Source organism: Macrotis lagotis, chromosome 1 (assembly GCF_037893015.1).
Source record: "Macrotis lagotis isolate mMagLag1 chromosome 1, bilby.v1.9.chrom.fasta, whole genome shotgun sequence".
In the NCBI taxonomy this organism is placed as follows: Eukaryota; Metazoa; Chordata; class Mammalia; order Peramelemorphia; family Peramelidae; genus Macrotis; species Macrotis lagotis.
The window spans coordinates 321,828,574-321,847,828 of NC_133658.1; the positions used below are offsets into that span (position 1 = coordinate 321,828,574).

General features: G+C 32.1%; 1 pseudogene; it reads left to right on the forward strand.

Moving 5' to 3' along the window:
* Window positions 1-14,210: 14,210 nt before the first annotated feature.
* On the forward strand, window positions 14,211-15,115 carry LOC141517338 (olfactory receptor 2D2-like; annotated as a pseudogene).
* The last annotated feature ends 4,140 nt before the right edge of the window (window positions 15,116-19,255 follow it).

Below are 19,255 nucleotides of genomic sequence, written 5' to 3' on the forward strand. Positions count from 1 at the left end.
ATTAAAAAATGAAGCTAACCAAATTAGTAGTATCAAAAATTAAAAGGTAAATTCAGCACCAATCAGGATATTAAAGCAATAATTCAGAGCCATTTTATCTAACAGTATGTCAATAAATCTGACAATCTTAGTGAAATGAATGAATAATTACAAATATATATATATGTATATATATATATATAAATTGCCCAGATTAACAGGAGAAAATAAAAAAATCTAACCCCATTTCAGAAAAAGAAATTAAAGAATTCATCATTGAACTCCTTAAGAAAAAAAATCTCCACTTAACCCCATTGCCTTGCCAAAAACTAAAAAAAAAAGAAAAAGAAACAAAATCAGATGTATTTACAATTGAATTATATAACCATTTAAAGAAATATTACTTTCAATTCTATTTAAACTACTTGAACAATAAGCTAAGAAGTAGTTCTGCCAAATTCCTTTTATGACACCAATGTAGTGCTGATCCCTATACTGTTAAAGTCAAAACAGAGGGGAAAATTATAGACCAATTTCCCTAATGAATATTGATGTAAGAATTTTAAATAAAATATTAACAAAGAGATTATAAAGCAAGACATCACTAGGATAATACACTATGATCAGGTAGGATTTATAACAGGAATATAGGAGTGAGTCAACATTAGGAACATTAGTCAACAACGGGTTCTGTAGAATGGTCTTCTGCTTGGCTGCATTCATAGGGACTACAACATACTAAATAGAAGAGTTCAACCATTTAATTTTTTAACCTTGCTGGCCAATTTATGTATATGACCACATGTTAATAACAAAACTAATAAGTATCATAAGATTATCTCAATAGATGCTGAAATAGCTTTGATAAAATACAGATCCCATTCCTATTATAAAATCTATTGTTATTATTATTATTATGTTTAATACCAATAATAATGTAATGTTATACTTAAGAACTTAAAAAGTATTTTTTCAATATAGGACATGTAAAATTAGATCTAGTAGAAATAATTATTACAAATAGTCTGTATAACATATGAAAATCAGATAATTTATTGTATCCTTTGAATATTATTGTTGGATAAAATAGTGATGAAATAGATATAAATATATATATATGTGTATATGCATACATACGTGTGTGTGTGTATTCTTGGAAATTCCTGCTATGATCATTAGGATGTCCTCTTGGTCCAGGTCATTTTGAGTTTTGTTTTAAGGAGTGACAGGAAAGATATCATGGTAGTCGAGAAGAAGAGGGGGGAAAAACCCAGCACCCAGATATTTGTTTGTATGAAGTATTTGTCATCCAGGTGCTTTTCACTTCAGGTATTGTATTCATTTTCCTTTTGGAAATTGAAAAGTATTTTCATATCCAATTTCATGAGTTCCTTAGGAAAATTATAGAATACTGTCTTATCTAAAATAAAGGAGAGAAACTTAAGGTGACTAAAATATAATAGAATTAATTTCATGAAGAAAATTTCATATGTAGTACTACATGTAGATAAGGGATTCTTTGTAAGATAGAAGGTAGCAGATAGTTAAAAGGCTATTGCTCTAAGAAATAAGACATGTTAAATAGCATGTTGATATAGATTGTGGTCATATTCATAAATTCATAAATTGGTCAGCAAGGTTAAAAAATTAAATGGTTGAACTCTTATTTAGTATGTTGTAGTCCCTATGAATGCAGCCAACAGAAGACCATTCTACAGAACTTGATTCTCTTGCCTGTCATTGAATTTGACATTATCTATCCTTTCCAATCTTAATCTTTAACCTCCAGAAAAGCTGGTCTCTTCTTACTAGGTTAGGAGGCATTAATATATATTTATGTTGCTATGTAAAGGTACAGTTACATATTGTACACTCATCATATATTCAAAGTGAAGAGAGAAATGTATAGACGACACATCTATCCCTATGGAGATTTTTGTGGAATTATCCTATTTTAGAGATAATAAGAAATAGAATAATTAGTAAGACTGTATCAAACAAAGAAATAAACAAAGAATAGGGAGCAATATGAGTTTTTAAAGGAAAGTTTTGATAGCATTAAATTTGAAAGTTTCTGTAGAAACAAAAGAATGCATCCAATATTAGAAGAAAAACATAAAGCTTTTTTTAGCAAGTATTTCTGATAAAAACTTTATTTCACAAATATAGAGAAATGATTCAAATGGTAAGAATGTGTTATTCCCCTCTTGATAAGTGGTCAAAGGAATATAGGCAGTTTTCAGATGAAGAAATCAAAACTATTTATCATAACATGAAAAAAATACTCTAAATCACTGTTGGAGAGAGAAAGATACAAATTAAAACAATACTCAAGTACCACTTTATACCTATTAGATTGGCTAATATGACATAAAAGGAAAAGGATAAATGTTGGAGATGTGGGAAAATTAGCATAGTAATACATTGTTGGAATTGTGAACTTATCTGACCATTCTGGAGAAAAATTTGGAACTGTGCTCAAAGGTCTGAAAACTGGGCATACCCTTTGACTCAGTCGTACTACAGCTAGGCCTGTATCCCAAAGAGATTTTAAAAAGCATAAGGACCAATATGTACAAAAATATTTATAGTTGGTAACAAAGAAAACTGATGACTATTGCTATAATTATTATTTACTTGGATGTAATAGTTTCATACCTGAGAACTCTATGCTGGATTTTAAAGATGATTAGTATAAAATTCCAAATGACATAAAAATTAATGATATTCTTTGGAAAATAATTTGGAAAATGCTTTTGGATGAATTGACTTCATTGTACTGTAAAAAAGTTTGTTTCATCTTTCAAGTAATTATTTGATATTATTGGGTTTGTATATTGTGAAATGCTGTGAGAAGGCTAATATCTGAAATACTATCAGACAAGCAACTGCTCTTTTTATCTGGCTACTGTAAGACTAGAAAATTTAAAAAATGAAAAAGAAGATATTTGAAAACTGTTAAATATTTAATGAGGTATATTTTGTTTAAAAACAGTAATGATTTACTGTTGGGGTGAAATTTTCACAAATCCTTTAAGAAAGCTTTCTCTGTAAGGTCCATTCAGACTTTTTAATCAGGTTGGATCATAAGATCTTATAAGTACTGCTAACTGTTTTTTGCAAAATAAGATTTCGAAAAATAGGATGATTTACTGTTTTACAGTGATTTAAAGATGTAATTTCAATACATTAATATGAATCAACTATCAACTATTCATTTTATGTCTGAAAGTTCAGAATATGATTAAATTTAATTTATAAGTAAAGAATAAATGACATGCATTCATTAGGGTAGGTACATAAAACCTATGGCCCACCCTCATTGCTTTTGTGCTATTTGGTGAGTGTGTTGCACTATATTCATGAATGGGTAATGAGATTTTTTTGTTGGGCTATGTGGTCGAGAAGAACTAAAAGGTTGGATACCCATGCTTTAGGGAAACATGAGAAAATTAATTATGTTCAAACCCCATGATTAGTGAAATTTTCTATTTGAGGGGGAAATATTCTTAGGACTAAAATTTGATATTGCTTTGAGTTTTGATTACAGGAACTGTTGAATTGTCATGCAGTCAATAGGGTACCAGTGAAGGAGAAAATGACATGTGCTTCAGTCTAAGAGCAGTTACAGTTAAATGTCTGAACTTAGAAAAAATTGAGGGGAGTACCATGACTTGCCATGTGGTAGAAAACATATGATTCAGTTTCCTTATTGTGCTATTTTCTTTCTGAAAGGAAATGTCTTCTTCTGGTTAATTCTGAGCCTAACTCTTGATATCACTGACTGATTAGATGTCAGTTATGATTTATAGCTGGAATAAATAAAAGCTGAGCAGTTTATCCCCTATCACAGATCAGTTTGTACCCTTGAGAGAATGAGTCTTGATTTTGTTATAACTATGAACATCATAGAAAAGTTCTGTAATGAGGGCATATGAGCAGTAGGATTTTACTAACTACAATACTGAATCTATTAATAGATATTAGAACTCTAAGTTATTATAATAGGATACAAGTATGAAAAACAACATTTTAATTGATATAGCAGTAAGAAATAGCTGTAATTTTAAAGTAACATTAACAAAATTGCAAGATATAAAATGAAATGACATAAATCTTCGGCGTTTCTATATATCATCAACAGAATCCAGCAGAAAGAGATAGAAAGAGAAAGAGAAATTCCATTTAAAGTAACTGAGTATAAAATGCTGGAAACTCTGCTGGCCAGAACAAACTCAGAAATCATATAAATATAATCACAAAACACTGTTCACATAAATAAAGGTGTTAACATTTGTAGCAATAATAATTGCTCATGGGAAATTCAAGCAAATATAATAAAAATGACAATTCTTTATAAATTAATTTATTATTCATTTACATATCAATCAAATTACCAAAATTTATTTTATAGAACTAGGAAAAATAGAGAAACTCATCTAGAAGAACAAAAAATCCAGAATATCAAGGAACTCAATGAAAAAAAAATCTGGAGGAAGGTGATTTGGTCTTATCAGATCTCAAACTGTACTACAGAGGTTAAACATTAAAACAACCTAGTACAGGCTAAGAAATAAGTATAGATTGCATACATAATACTTTGTAGTAAATGACCACAGTAATCTACTGTAGATGAATAGAAAGATCCAAGCTTTGGGGATGAAAATTCACTATTTAAAAAATATTGCTGGGAAAACTGAAAAGCAATCTGACAGAAACTAGTTATAGATCAAGATATCATGCCACGTACCGAAATAATAGCAAAAAAAAGGTAAATGAAATAGATATATAAGATGATACCATAAGCAAATTAGTGAAACATGAAATATTTACCTTTCTGATCTATGTATAAGGAAGAATTTATGATGAAACAAGAAACAGAATTATGGTATTTTAAAAGGATAATTTTTTATATCAAATCTAAAGATGTCCTGCAAATAAAACCAATGTAGCCAAAATTAGAAGGGAAGAATATAACTGGGAAAATGTTTCACAAGTTTATCTGATAAAAGTCTAATATCTCAAATTTACAAAAATACATGTCAGACTTCAAATAAAAATGATTAAAAGATATAGGGACTGGCACAGTGTTTAGAGTGTCATGCTTGGAGTCAGGAAGTTCCAGCTGCCTGAGTTCAAATCTGGTCTCAGACATTTACTAGCTTTGTGACACTGAACAAGTTTCTTATTCCATTTGTAAAAAAGAGCTGAAGAAGTAAATGACAAATTACTTTTTTGGAAGCTCTTTGATTCAGGAATACCCCCTACAAAATCTATGTCAAATACAATTTTTGTAAAAATGAAAATGTCTGTCAATTTCAATGAAATAAATGTTGTGTCAATATTGATTATTCTATGTAAAAGACATATGTAAAACTACAAAGCTACAAAATTTAGTAATAGACTGAACACATCCTTTGTATTTGAAACGGAAAGACATTCCAGGTCAATACAGACATACAGACATATATATATATACATACACATATATATGTGTGTGTGTGTGTATATATATATACATATATATATATATATGGAGAGAGAGAGAGAGAGAGAGAGAGAGAGAGAGAGAGAGAGCTCCCAGATCCCCAGATCTAAATCTGTGATCTTCTTTATAACCAGAACAAGAGTTGGCTCTAATTTAAAGTATGACAAATAGATAACATGCTGCATTGTCTAGGTTTTTCATTAGAACACATTCATGAAAGATTAATGGAGCCAGAGGCATTCGTTTTGAGTGTGGTGACTAATGTTCATAATCCTGCTAATTCAAATAATTCCTGAAAGGGGTTGAGTTTTTTCTTTTGGATCAATATTTTGTTTTATTTTTCCAGTTACATAATATGAAAGTTTTTCAACATTCATCCACTTTCATGTTTATAAGTTACATATTTTCCTACCATCATCTTTTCCTCTCAGTGGTGAACAGTTTGGTAAAGGTTCTATATGTACATTTGTGTTTAACATGTTTACATATTAGTCATTTTTGTTCATGCGTAATTAGGACTAAGGGAAAAGAAAGAAAAGCATGGTATAGGAAGGAAAAACATCAGAGAATTTTTTTTAAAACTAAGCATAGTATTCACTCACATTCTGTGGATTATTGACATTTTTTCACTCTGAATGTGAATGTCATCCATAACAGGTCTCCCAAAGTCATTGCAGATCTCTAAACAACTGAGAAGAGCAATATCCATCATAGCTGATCAGCTCACGATGTTGTTATTTGTACAATGTTCTCTTGGTTCTGCTCCCTACACTCAGCATCAAAAACATCCATGCTTCTCTAGAGTTCAATCATTCATGGTTTCTTATAGAACAATAGTACTCTGTAATATTTATATTCTATAACTTGTTTAGTTACTCCCCAAATGATTTCTTCTTGATATAGGTCTAGTATTGGTATTGATGGGTCAGAGAAGATGATCAGCTTTATTGCTCTTTAAGTTTAGTTCTATATTGCTCACCAGAATGGTTGGATTAGTTCACAACTCCACTAACAATGCATTGCTATTCCAATCTTCCAACAACTCCGACATGGATTGTTTTCCATTTCTGGAGAAAGGGAAAGATAGATAGTATTCAGACAAAGCAGTTAAAGTGATCCAAATCATTATTGAAATGCAATCTTACCACCTCACACCCAAAAATTGACTACTCAACTAAGATAACAAAAAATGTAAATAGGATATTTTAATGTTAATTTGTGGGGAGAAGTTCCTTGGAAAAGGCCCGAGAGAACCCATCTGTACTCTTCTATCTTTTATTTTATATCCTGAGTGCTATAGTGAGACTGCAATAATTGCAGTGGCTTTGAAATCTTCTAGTATTGTTTTATTAAATTTATATAGCTCAAGGCCTGGTCTGCATAATTATATAGCCTAGCAGGTCAAGTTTGGATATCTACCACTTCTTGAACTGGCTTTTCTTCATAAGTGAAGAATTGTACAGCTTATCTCAGGACTTCCCTATTTAATGTTGTCCATCATTGTTAGAGTTAAACAAATTTATTCCAGAAAAAAACTGGAATCAGGAAGACCTAGATTCAATTTCTACTTCAGACCTATATCTAAAACTGCTAAGTAATCTCCTGCCCTTAAGAAGATTGCATTCTATTCGAAGAAACAATAATTATACAAATAAGTAAATATATTCATTTTTTGGAATCCCTTTTCTTAAGACTCAAAGGGAAGTCAAATTCTCAATATAACTGCTTCAGTCACAGAGATCAGAGAAAGTAATTGTTCATAATCACAATGCCATTGGAGTTTAGAAAATGGGTTTGTGCTGTCACAAATTTGCTGACACAAGATTTTGACCTCAATACAATGATCTCTCTGTGGGAATTGTTTCAAGTTAGAGGAGATCCATCTAAAGACAATTGCCCCATATTCTAATTTGTATTTTCAACATTCAACAAATATTTATTAAGTATCTGGCATGTTTTGGCACATTTTTGTGTTGGAAATAAAAATAGAAAAAGAATATAGTACTGGTCTTCATGGGGCTTGCATCCTATTGTTGTTATATCACTTGTGAATTTTTTATACACATTTTTAATAAAAAACATAATCAATGAGTCAATTTTCAGTACAAGTTCTTGGGGGAGAAGGGGGAAACAGGAACTTCAACTAAATAAGTTACAATGAAATAATTGACTTCTGCTCAGAATCAAATAATCTTCAGAGATATCTGGGAATTTAGAAGTTATCATTTGAACAATTTTTGAGCAATTGATTCTGTACTGTATAGGTGGCTATTTGTGCCAAAGCAATCCTTTATTTCCATTTTTAAGTTAGTTGAGATTCAAGAAAGTAAAATAGATACAACATAAGGAAATCATTGTTTATATTTGTGAATTCAAACACAAAAAAGAGTATTTTTTTATATATTATGCAGAACACAAAAGAGGATTGTATATGAAAACATAAATCTTTTTTTCATACAACTTTTCAAAGTAAATATTTTTGGTTGTAAGTCTAAATTTTTGTCTTTTGAAATATTACATTCCAAGATCTCCTCTTATCTAAGGTAAAACCTGACAACTCTTGTGACATATAATGATTTCTTAACACAACTTCTTTCTGTATGTCTACAGGATTTTTTTTCCCTTTGTCTTGGGAATCCTGGATTTTAGGTAATGATGTTCCTGGATCTTCTACTTTTGAGATTAATTTTGGCAGATTATTAATATGTTCTTTGTAACTTTGCTTGTTCCTCTATTTACTGAGAAGTTACCATCTTTGATTTCCTGAAATAATATTATGGAAGTTTTTATGTTTTCCCTGGAGTACACTGATTTTTTTTGAAACTAGCTAGAAGTATATCAGCTATTTATTGGCATAATACAACTCTTGTTTATTGTGGAAAACTTGACCTACTAGGTTTTCAACCTAAAATGATTCACCCCTTCTTACAGAACCTATTGACCTTCTGCATATGGAAAGACAACTATCATTAGACCTACTACAGTTCAAAATTTCTGCATTCAAGTGATATAGCAGCCTTACCTTGTCCCTAATAACAGAAATTATAGCTCTCTAAAACAATATTCTTTGAATTCAGTGACTCTTAAATCATCTCTCCCTGACTTGTTGTCCAGGTCAGTTTTTTATATCTGATACCTTATTTTTTTCTATTTTCCATAATTTGACTTTTGTTCTAATATTTCTTGCTGTCTCATAGCAGCATTATTTTATTTGACTTATTCTTGTTTTCATGGAGCAAACATGGGTAATATTTATCATTTTTGTTCTAAATTATGTGTTCTCCTTCCAATTCTTTTCTCCAGAGTTTAAATTTCATTTTTATCTCTTGCTCTATTTGTTCTAGGTATTAATGTTGTCTTGTTAGAAAAAGGCTTCTTTAAAGCCTTGATCACACTTATGCAGTTATTATCTTCTTCTAGTTGATTTCTAGATTTATATTAACTTTTATACTTTGATTTTTATATCTTTGATTTATTTGTGTCTCTTGCTTTAGCTCCTAAACTAGGTGTGTAACATATTCAAGCTCCACCCACACCTGGGTTTTTGGGAGGATTTTTGCTCCTTTTCAGTCTCGCCCTGAATTTCTCCTGGGTTCCTATGTTGATCTCTCTCTACTGGACAGAAACTTTAGTTTTGTGATGGAATGGGGATGTAGGAGCTAGAAGTAATAGTTCTACTTAGCCATCGTGGGTAGAAATTAGAAATGAATAAATATAAAAACCAATGGTTCAAATACTAAAGGTTGGTAAGTGTGTATATGAGTGTATGTTTGTGTGCATATAAATTCTAAATGATTGTCTATTGTTTTCGCAAAACCAGAACTCCTAAAAACATTAACTCCAAATGTTTTCTCATATAGTTTTACTTTGATTTTATACATTAATTTCTTCTTGCCTCTAGTGGATTTTTTTTGACTTACAGAAAATATGAATCCTCCATATCAATATATGGAAATAACTTTGATAAAACAAATATTTGTTTTAATATAAGCCATAGATTTGCTAGATATGTGAGCTGTCTGAAAAATTAGGGTGAAGATAGTGTACAAGAATGAGGTAGAGACCAGTGAGGTTGCATAGGGAAATAAGGGAGGGTCTTCCTCAGTTCAAATCTGTCCTCAGACACTTACAAGCTGTGTGATCTGGGCAAGTCACTTAATTCTGTTTCCTTCAGTTGCCACATCTGCACGATGAGCTGAAGAAGGAAATGGCAAACCACTCCAGTATCTTTGACACAGAAATCACAAATGGGGTAAAAAAGGATCTTCACTACTGAAAAATGTCTAAAATAATGTCTAAGCAATAACTGAGCAGGAAAGCACAATACAGTTAAATTTTTTAGAGTTTAATTTTTAAAGTTAAATGATTAGAATTGATCTCTATCAATGTGCTGACATTTCTAGCCTTTCAATTTGACTCAGTTCCATGATTTATCTGGATTGGAAATATTCAACAATTACATAAGGGCAAATGATGACAAGGTTTTCACATACAAAAAAAAGATAATACAAAGCATGGACCAGTGAACATGATGAATTCCTCATAAAATATGAAACAGTATCATTAAAAGGATGTTTTAGAGCATAAATTTTAAAATTTGTTATTCAAAAGCCAACATGTCTTCATGAAGAATGGGTAATCACAATTTAATCTGTTAGAAATGACCAATACATAAGTAAATCAGAGGAATGCTGTTGAGAAAGTTTGCCTAGATTTCAGCAAAGCATTTGAAAAAGTCTAATACTATTTTTAACATGGAGAAAAATGTACAAAATTGTTAGACAATTAAGTGATATTGAAGCTGGTTGAATAACTTGATCCAAAGTGGAAATAGCAATGATTTGGAATCAGTTTGGAGTCAGATTTCAAATAGAATGGACAAAGTTCTGGCCCTTTCTCTTGCTCCATACCTAGACAACATGATGACCTAAATGCTGAAAGGTTATAGACCTTGACATTTGAAGATCTCAGGTTGGAGCCTCTAATTACAGCAGAAAGCAGTCTTACTCATTCTCTTACTTCTCTATTTTCTTGGAAAGCAGGATTACTTCCTATGGCAAGATATTCCCTCCTCATTCTCAACTCATATCATTTTCCTAATTTTTCCCCCATCTTTTTTCCCATTCAATTAAATGACCAAAATTTTTCCTTCATCCTCTACAGCTAATTTTATTAATTTTTATTCATTGAATCTTGTTTTAGGAAGTTTTTCTTTGTTTTACTGTTTCTGCCATCTAGTTTACCTTGATTTTTTTTCTGCTTTGCGTATTATAACCTTTTTTTTCTTTTCTCGGATTCACTGTTAAAATCATAATTTTCTGACACATTTGGTTTGAACTCGCTAGCAAATTTCTATTTTATTACTTTTATATATCTTGCCATGACCTTCATTTTTCTGATGTGCCTCAATGTTAGAAATACCAATTTATGTTGGAAGTTATGTTGGATGGAGACAGTGTTGCAAGGTAGAAATTACTTTCATTCCCAAATCTTGCCACCTAGGTCCCTTTTCTCACCACAGTAAATTTTTTTCTCAAAGAATTTTGTCTCTAGCTCTGTGATTTATTCCTTACATATTCTAGGCAACAGTTGGCTATATGGATCTGCATATCCCTTGTTTTGAAGTAGAATGCTGTTTAAGGGGCAAATGCCTTTTAAAGAAAGTGATCTCCTAAATTAACTTTTAACCCAGGTGGAATCCAATGTGAGGGGCCATCTTTTATACATCTCCTACCTCATGGAAATGCTCTTCAATGAACCCCCCCCCCCACAAAAACAGATCTTCCTCCTTCCAAATATTTCAGTCCAACCCCTCTGGCACTTTTTCCATTCCACCACAGCATTCCTTCTTTCTAAAATACTAATAGAAGTAACCATCCCTTCAGTATTCATCCATGAACTTGGCAGAGATTAATGATTGATTCCCCTATATACACATATTCTCTCTTCCCTTTCATATATCTTTCCACTCTGATTCCTCCTCATACAAGACACCAATCCACTTTTGGGAAATTGGGACATATTGTTCATGGGATTTCAGTTCAGTTCCTGCATCTTTGCTCTTCTTATTCTTTAAGCTTCACTTAATGGTTTACCCCCCATGTCCTTGTTTATCCTTTTATTGTCCCTATCAACTATTTCTTTTACCTCATGGGTCAATATTTCTTTTTAAATGACAATCTCTAGACAAGGAGTATTTGATTTATCTCCCCTACTTCCTTTCTCCGCCTTGAATAAATTTTGGAAAGACAAGACTGGCCTAAATTAAACTTTAGTCTCTTTTTCTTCAGGCTCAACATAACCACTCATGCTCATACCCTACTCAGTTTTTATCTATGTCCTCTTTTATACCTTACTTCATACAGAGTGGAAAGAATGTTAGTGTCACTGAATTCTCAGGGGATGACAAGATTAGGCCTTCTCAACCCCTAGATCAAATCTCAGGGTTTTCTTATAACCTATTGCTATAAGTATGTGTAAACTGAGGATTTGATGACATTTGAGTCTTGTTTTTATAAACTATTCCACTGATCAAACTCTATTTTAAATTAACTTATTAAACCATTGGTATAAGAAACTTCCAGAGAGCAACTTCCTCTACCAATGTAGATCAACATCTCTGCATTTATAGTCTTAGAAAATTGCCTCAGGCATTGGGAGCATGAGACTTTTTGTCAGGTTATGGATACAGAATAAATAAGAAATAGGATTCAAAATTAGATTTTCCTGATTCTTCTACCCTCTTTGCTAGGCTTCCTATTTTTAAACCAGTATTAAATAGAATAACTGTGAAGATTGCAACTTTATAGAATAAGCTGGGTGTCTGGAATTAAGTGATCTTAAGTTCTACTTTTTCAAAATTTTCTTAATTTTTTTTACCCTTTATTCAAATAAATTTTGTTATGATTTTGTCTAATTCTACAAAGGAATAACTTGGTGCTTTGATCAGATTGGCACTAAATCATGAAAGTACTTTAAGCAATATTATCCTTTTTTATTATAGTAGAATGGTCTAACCATGAACAATTAATAACTCCCAAATTATTTTGCCTTTCTTTACTTCTGAAAAAAAAGTGTTTTTCATTGTATTCATAGAAGTACTGAATATGATTTGATAGGTGAGTTGTAGGTTATTTTATGCATTTTGCAGTTATTGTAAATGAAATTTGTTTTTATAAATTATTTTGTAATAATATCCTGAAATCCTGTTGATTTATGTGGATTTATTTTGAATCTTACTTCTTAATGAAATTATTAATAGTCTCAATAAAGTTATAAAGGATCTCTAGGGTTCTCTATGTAAACTATCATATCATCTTAATACTAATAATTTTGTTTCTTTTCATAAGTTGTTCTTGTCTTTTTTTAATTTCTAGAAATATATCAAGTAACAGTGACAATTAACCTAAAAAAGTCTAAGGGAAAATATGTAAAATGTATTCAAATATTTGACAGGTTATAAAGTGACAAAGAGGATAGATTAGCTATGCAGGATCAGGTAATAGAAGATAGATCAATGGACGTAAATTACAATATGGAAGACTTTAGTTTGATATGAGGAATTATTGCCTAATAATTAGAACTGTGCAACAATGAAATGCCTTCCTCATGAGATAGCACACTCTTTATCAAAGAAAGTGTTAATGATCAGAAGATCAATCCAGAAGCCAAAACTAACATTGATGGTTGTGAATAAGAGAGAGGATGTTTTCACCTCAGTATCTGGATGCATTTCTTCCCTCCCTCTATTTTATTGTTTTATTCTATTTCTTTTTTGAATGTTATTTTTGTTTTTTCTCAATTACATACAAAGATTTTTTCAACCTTTAACATTTGTCTTTTAGTAAGCTTTTGAGTTCCACATTTTTCTACCTCCCCTCCTTTCCCTTCCACTCTACATGACAGAAAGTCATCTGATATAAGTTATACATGTGCTATCATGGTTTACATATTTCCATATTAGTCGTGCTGTGAAAGATGAATTAAAATGAAAGGAGAAAAACATGAGAATAAGAAAAAGACAAAAAGTGAGTTTTAAAAAGTGAAAATAGTATGCTATGGCTGCATTCAAATTCCATAGTTTTCACCATTGGATGTGGATGGCAATTTATTTCCATCAAAAGTCTTTAAGAATCATCCTAGATCACTATCTATTCAGGGGAGCTAAGTCAATCGTAGTTGATCATTACACAATGTTGTTAGTAATTTATACAAAGTTCTACTCATTTCACTCAGCATCACTTCATGCAAATTCTTCCAGACTTTTCTGAAGCTGCCCACTCATGTTTTCTTACACAATAGTAGTACTCCATTACATACATTTACCAAAATTTGTTTAGGTATTCCCCAATTGATGGGGAATTTTCCTTTCTTTGCCAGTACCAAAGGAACTCCTAAAATATTTTTGCATGTGTGGGTCTTTTGTGATTACATTGGGATACAAACCTAAAAGTAGTATTGCTACATCAAAGGATAGATTTATTGCCCTTTGGCATAGCTTCAATATGGCAATATTTTTAACAGAATTGTCCAATGATGGAATGTTTGTCTTTGAGACAATGTATTAAGGAATGCCGAAAATGTTTAAATAAACAGTGTTCAAATAGGGCGTTATTGATGATAGGGTGAGAGACTGTATTAGGTTACATCTTAGTTCCCTTTCAACCCTAATTTCTATAATTCCACATGTTTCATCTACACATCAAATTCCTGTTGGCTCCTTTATAAAGAAATAAAAAAGAACATGAACCAGATCAATGAGACCTGGATTATAGAATTTTTCCTTTTGGGTAGTTCTGATGATTCCCAGAACAACTGATGCTCTTTGTAGTGTTCCTGATGGTCTTCTTAGTTACTGTTTTTAGAAATCTGTTCTTTGTCTCCCTGGTTCTGACTGATTCACAGCTTCATACACTCATGTACTTTTTCCTGTGCCACTTGTGTACAGTTGACCTCTTCTTTTCTACCTCTGTTGTTCCCCAAGCCCTATTCAAATTGCTGTACAGGCGGAAGAACATTTCCTTAATAGGATGTGCAGCTCAGCTTCTTCTCTTGTGCACTGCTAGCTGTGATGTCCTATGATAGGTACTTGGCAATCTGTAATCCCATGCACTACCCTCCCATCATGACAGGGAAGGTGTGTACTCACCTATCCTTGGGGTGCTGGGCTAGAGATATGCTAGTGTCCTTGGTGGATAGCACATTTACACTAAGGCTCCCTTATCAAGGAGACAATAAGATTGCTCATTTCTTTTGTGAGCCCCCAGCAATCCTGGCCCTGGCATCTGCAGACATCCACAGTGCAGAGACAGCCATTATGGGTGTATTAATCCTTCTTGCACCTGTATCCCTGATCCTGGTCTCCTATGGCTCTATAATAGTGACTGTGGGCAGGATGAAGACAACCTCAGGGAGACATAAGGCATTCTTTACATGTGGTTCCCACCTTCTTGTAGTCACACTTTTTATGGATCAGGTATAATCTCTTACTTGACACCCAAGTCTGCTAAATTGTTAGGGAAGCTGGTCTCAATGTTTTATACAGTGATAACATCTATGCTTAACCCTCTCATCTACAGCCTGAAGAACAAAGATATAAAGAAAGCACTCAGGAATGAAGCCATCAACAGAGTATTATGCAAGCTCTGATGCTCTAATTATAATTGGAGTTGAAAATATTCCAAAGTTTATTTTATGACATCTTGGGAAGAAATGATCTTTCCCTTATGACTGTGGCATAGAGAAATCATGAGTTGTGCAGCTGTGTCTACACCTGTAATATGTTTCAACCATGTGAAGAGTTGCTTCCTCTATCACACTGAAGAATTGGGTTAAATTATGCTAACCAATAGTTCTATGAGAAATATATTCTTAGGGCATTATCATGGACCATAGAAATTCTTCTTTACATTTCAGGGTATTAAACCAGTTGCATTGTAATGATGCTTGGGCACAAAGAAAGTCAGTCAAGCATTTAGGAAGTGATTAGGAAGCTACAAAAAGACAAACCTGATTTTAGCCAGCTATACATATTGTTATATTATTAAAAATGTACATGGTCCTAGTGATTCCACTTAGATCATTTATGCCTTGATTTATTTTGAACTGAATCCAACATTTAAAGAAAGACACTGCCAAGTTGAAGTATATAGGGAGGAAGATGACCAAAATAATCAACAATCATTTATTAAGTAGACATATTGTTATATATACTGGGGACATAAATGCAAAAAGAGAAATGATCCCTCATCTTATGAATTTTAGTGATAATGAGAATTCCTGAAAATGACTTGAAAGAATCACAGAATAGCTTAGTTGAAATGACATTTCAGGATAGCCTCCTCCTAAGACAGTATCCCTTGTAAAAAATGTAAAAATGTAAAAATGTAAAAAAATCAAGGCATATTTTTGAGATGTCATCAACTACTATTGCTTGAAGTCCACCAGTAATATGAAACCCAATACCTTCTAAAGTATCATATTCCTTAGAAGAAAACTTTAAAAATTATTGGGGGGGGGGTTCCTTAAAACAGGTGTAATTCCTCTTCCATAAGAAAGTGTATGAAATACTTGTAAACAGCTATACTGTCACATCTAAATATTTTTCTCCTGCTGTCTAATTATGTCATAATTCTTAACTTTCCATTTCATACTATTGACATTTATTTTCCTTGAAATTCAGAAAAATCTCCAGGTCTTTTTCATGCAATTTTCTCTAATATGACCATTTCTGCACTTAATTTTCTGAATTCAAAAGTATTTTATTTTAACCTAATTTATTCTTTATTTTATCCTAATTAAAATTCATCCTAACAGAGCTCTTTCTTTTTCTTAAGGAATCTCTTTTGAATTATATCTCTGACATTTAGCATGATATTTTTCCTTCCCAGCTTTATGCCATATACAAAACTGATAAGCATACTTCAATTCAAATAAGTGACTAAAAAAAGTTGAATAGCATTAGACATAACATGAATTATTGTATATAAAAATAAAGTCTTCCCTTTAGGTTAACCATAATAGATTGATTTGAAATCAATCATTCAATCGTACACATATCTGCCAAACTGTTATGCAATTTAGCGCTCTTGTCTGTAGATTCTACTCTTAAGAATAGTGTGAAGGGAGACAGCTAGGTGGTGCAGTGTATAAAGTATCAGCCCTACAATCAGGAGAACTTAGACATTTAATAATTACCTAGTTGTTTGACCTTGGAAAGTTACTTAACCCCATTGCCTTGCAAAAAATGAAATTAAAAAAAAAGAATAATGAGAAACATTTTATCAAAATCTTTTCTAAAAATCTAGATATATTGTGTCTTTAACATTCCACTTATCTTTAAGTTTAGAACCATAAGCAAAGTAAATTAAGGAAAGGAATTTAATGTGGTAGAACTTATTTTTGGTGGTCTGTCTCTTGTTGATCACTATTTTAGTTTCTTGATGCTTATCAATAATCTTTTGGTTATCAAACAATACTGAAAAAATTTCTTTGTTAATAGCTATTTGCACACCTGCATATAGTTTGAAGATGCAGTGTTCACATTCTTCAAAATCACACTTACCTGTCCTTCAGTCTTGTGGAATCTGTAGAACCTCTCTTTTTGTCATGATTTTTTTCAAAGAACACTCAGATTATCAGAGCAATCACATTGACAAATTATTCCATATACTTCAACTGTACATGATGCCCATTAATCATGTTTGTCCACTATTTTATTCATATGAAAATCATTGACTTGGAAAGAAAAAAAATAAAAATAATGAAATGAGTAGTCTTTCATTCTCTTAATTGTCCATTCCCATTGTTCTAAGTCACCCTAAACATGTTGTTCTTGACTTCCAAGTGTACTTCTTTTTTTTTAGTTAGGTTTTTTTTTTTTTTGCAAGGCAATGGGATTAAGTAGCTTGCCCAAGGCCACACAGCTAGGTCATTATTAAGTGTCCGAGGCCGGATTTGAACTCAGGTACTCCTGACTCCAGGGTCAGTGCTCTATCCACTGTGCCACCTAGCCACCCCAGGTGCACTTCTTTTTATAAGAATCATTTGATGCCCTTGGTATTCACCCCTACACAATTCAAAAGCACATTATTCTTACAGAAGGGCCATGCCACTTTTGTTTATTCATACTCAATTGGCAACTTTGATTTCATTTTCTATGCTTGTCTTTTACAAATAAAATTAGGTCAGTGATTAACATATGCATCCACTACGTTCCCTTTATCTGACTTACCCTTTTCTCCCCTCATAGAATCATTTGCCATTATCTTTAGAGTATTCAATTTTTTTAACTTTTCCAATATCTATGGAAAAGGTGAATTGAACTGTTTTACAAAATTTTAGTCAATGTTTTTTTTTTTGTTGTACTTTAAGGGAAGAATTTTAAGGAATACTTTCTTCAACCCCAGGTTATATGCCACATATCCAACTTTCCTATCAGTCTCTGTACTTAATTCTGTGTGGCAACTCTCCCTGTCTCCAAAAGATCCCACCATCTATACTGCAGCAAGTACTTCTTTCTTCTCAGTCAAAATTGAGCAGATAATAGTTATTCCTCATATTGCTATTTTTTTACCTATTACAGAATGAAATGATTATTATAGAAAGTTAATAATTTATTAAGTGATTTGATTTTGGCAGACAACAAGTTGTAGAAGACAGGCAGATATTTCATGTTCTCATTGATAGAGCATAACTCCATGTATCTTTGGTGATATTACATTTACTTCTGTTTCTTCTTTCTTTCTTGTTCTCAATACTCTCTTCCATCTTTTCCCTATAATCTTCCTCTTATTTTTGTTTTTCCACAAATAAATTTATCTATCTTCTTATAGAAATTGTAATATTGTTCCTCTTTTGCAGTCTATTCTTTTTAAATGTGGCTAATAGTAATTCATATAGTACAATTCAGCTCAATCAGCTCAATCAAATAAGCATTTACAATGCAATCACTTTGTGTGAAGCACTGTGATTGGGACTAGGAACACACAATTGTTTCTTCAAGGTGCTTCAATTCTGTTTGAGGAAACAAAATGCTTACAAATAAGTAAATTAAAACTGGATACAAAGAATATCCCAAGTGATTGGTGTTACTAGAGTGGCAAAGTTCAATATCCAAGGAGATAGCACTGTTATTTAGGGAATCACTATAGACTTTCTGGTGGTAGAGACTTGAGATAAGCTTTGATGGAAGACAGGGATGTTATGAGGAGATGATGAAGCAGTATGTTTCATTCTCTCTTCTCTCCAATCTCTTCTCTATATAGCTGCCAAATTAAAGTATTCAAAGGACAGGTCTGACCATGTATTTTCTCTTCTCCTCCTTGGATATTCCTTCTCAGTTTTCTTTGCTAGGTCATCATCCATATCCTGCAACCTAATTGGATAAGCATACTAAGGTTCTATCCTGAACCCTCTTTTACTTTCTTTATATGCAGTCTTAATGATCTTGGCACATTTCACAAATTCAAGCATCTGTAGATGAGTCCGATTTGGCTTGCTCACTGCTAAGGTACAGTCTTGTATTAGCAACTGTTCAGTGGCTCTTGACCTGGATGTCATCTCATACTTAACCTGACTAAATAAGAAATTGTATTTTGACTCAAATACAACATTCTTAATTTTCCTAATTTTGTCAGTAGTACCACCATGTTTCTAGGCAACCAAGTGTTCAATCTCAAAATTGTCTAGAAGCTTCCAAGACATTTCTTTCCTCTATCACATTCTCTGCAAGTATGTGCTTTATTATAAACCTTGTTCAGGCTCTCATTGTTATTTATCTCTTGTATT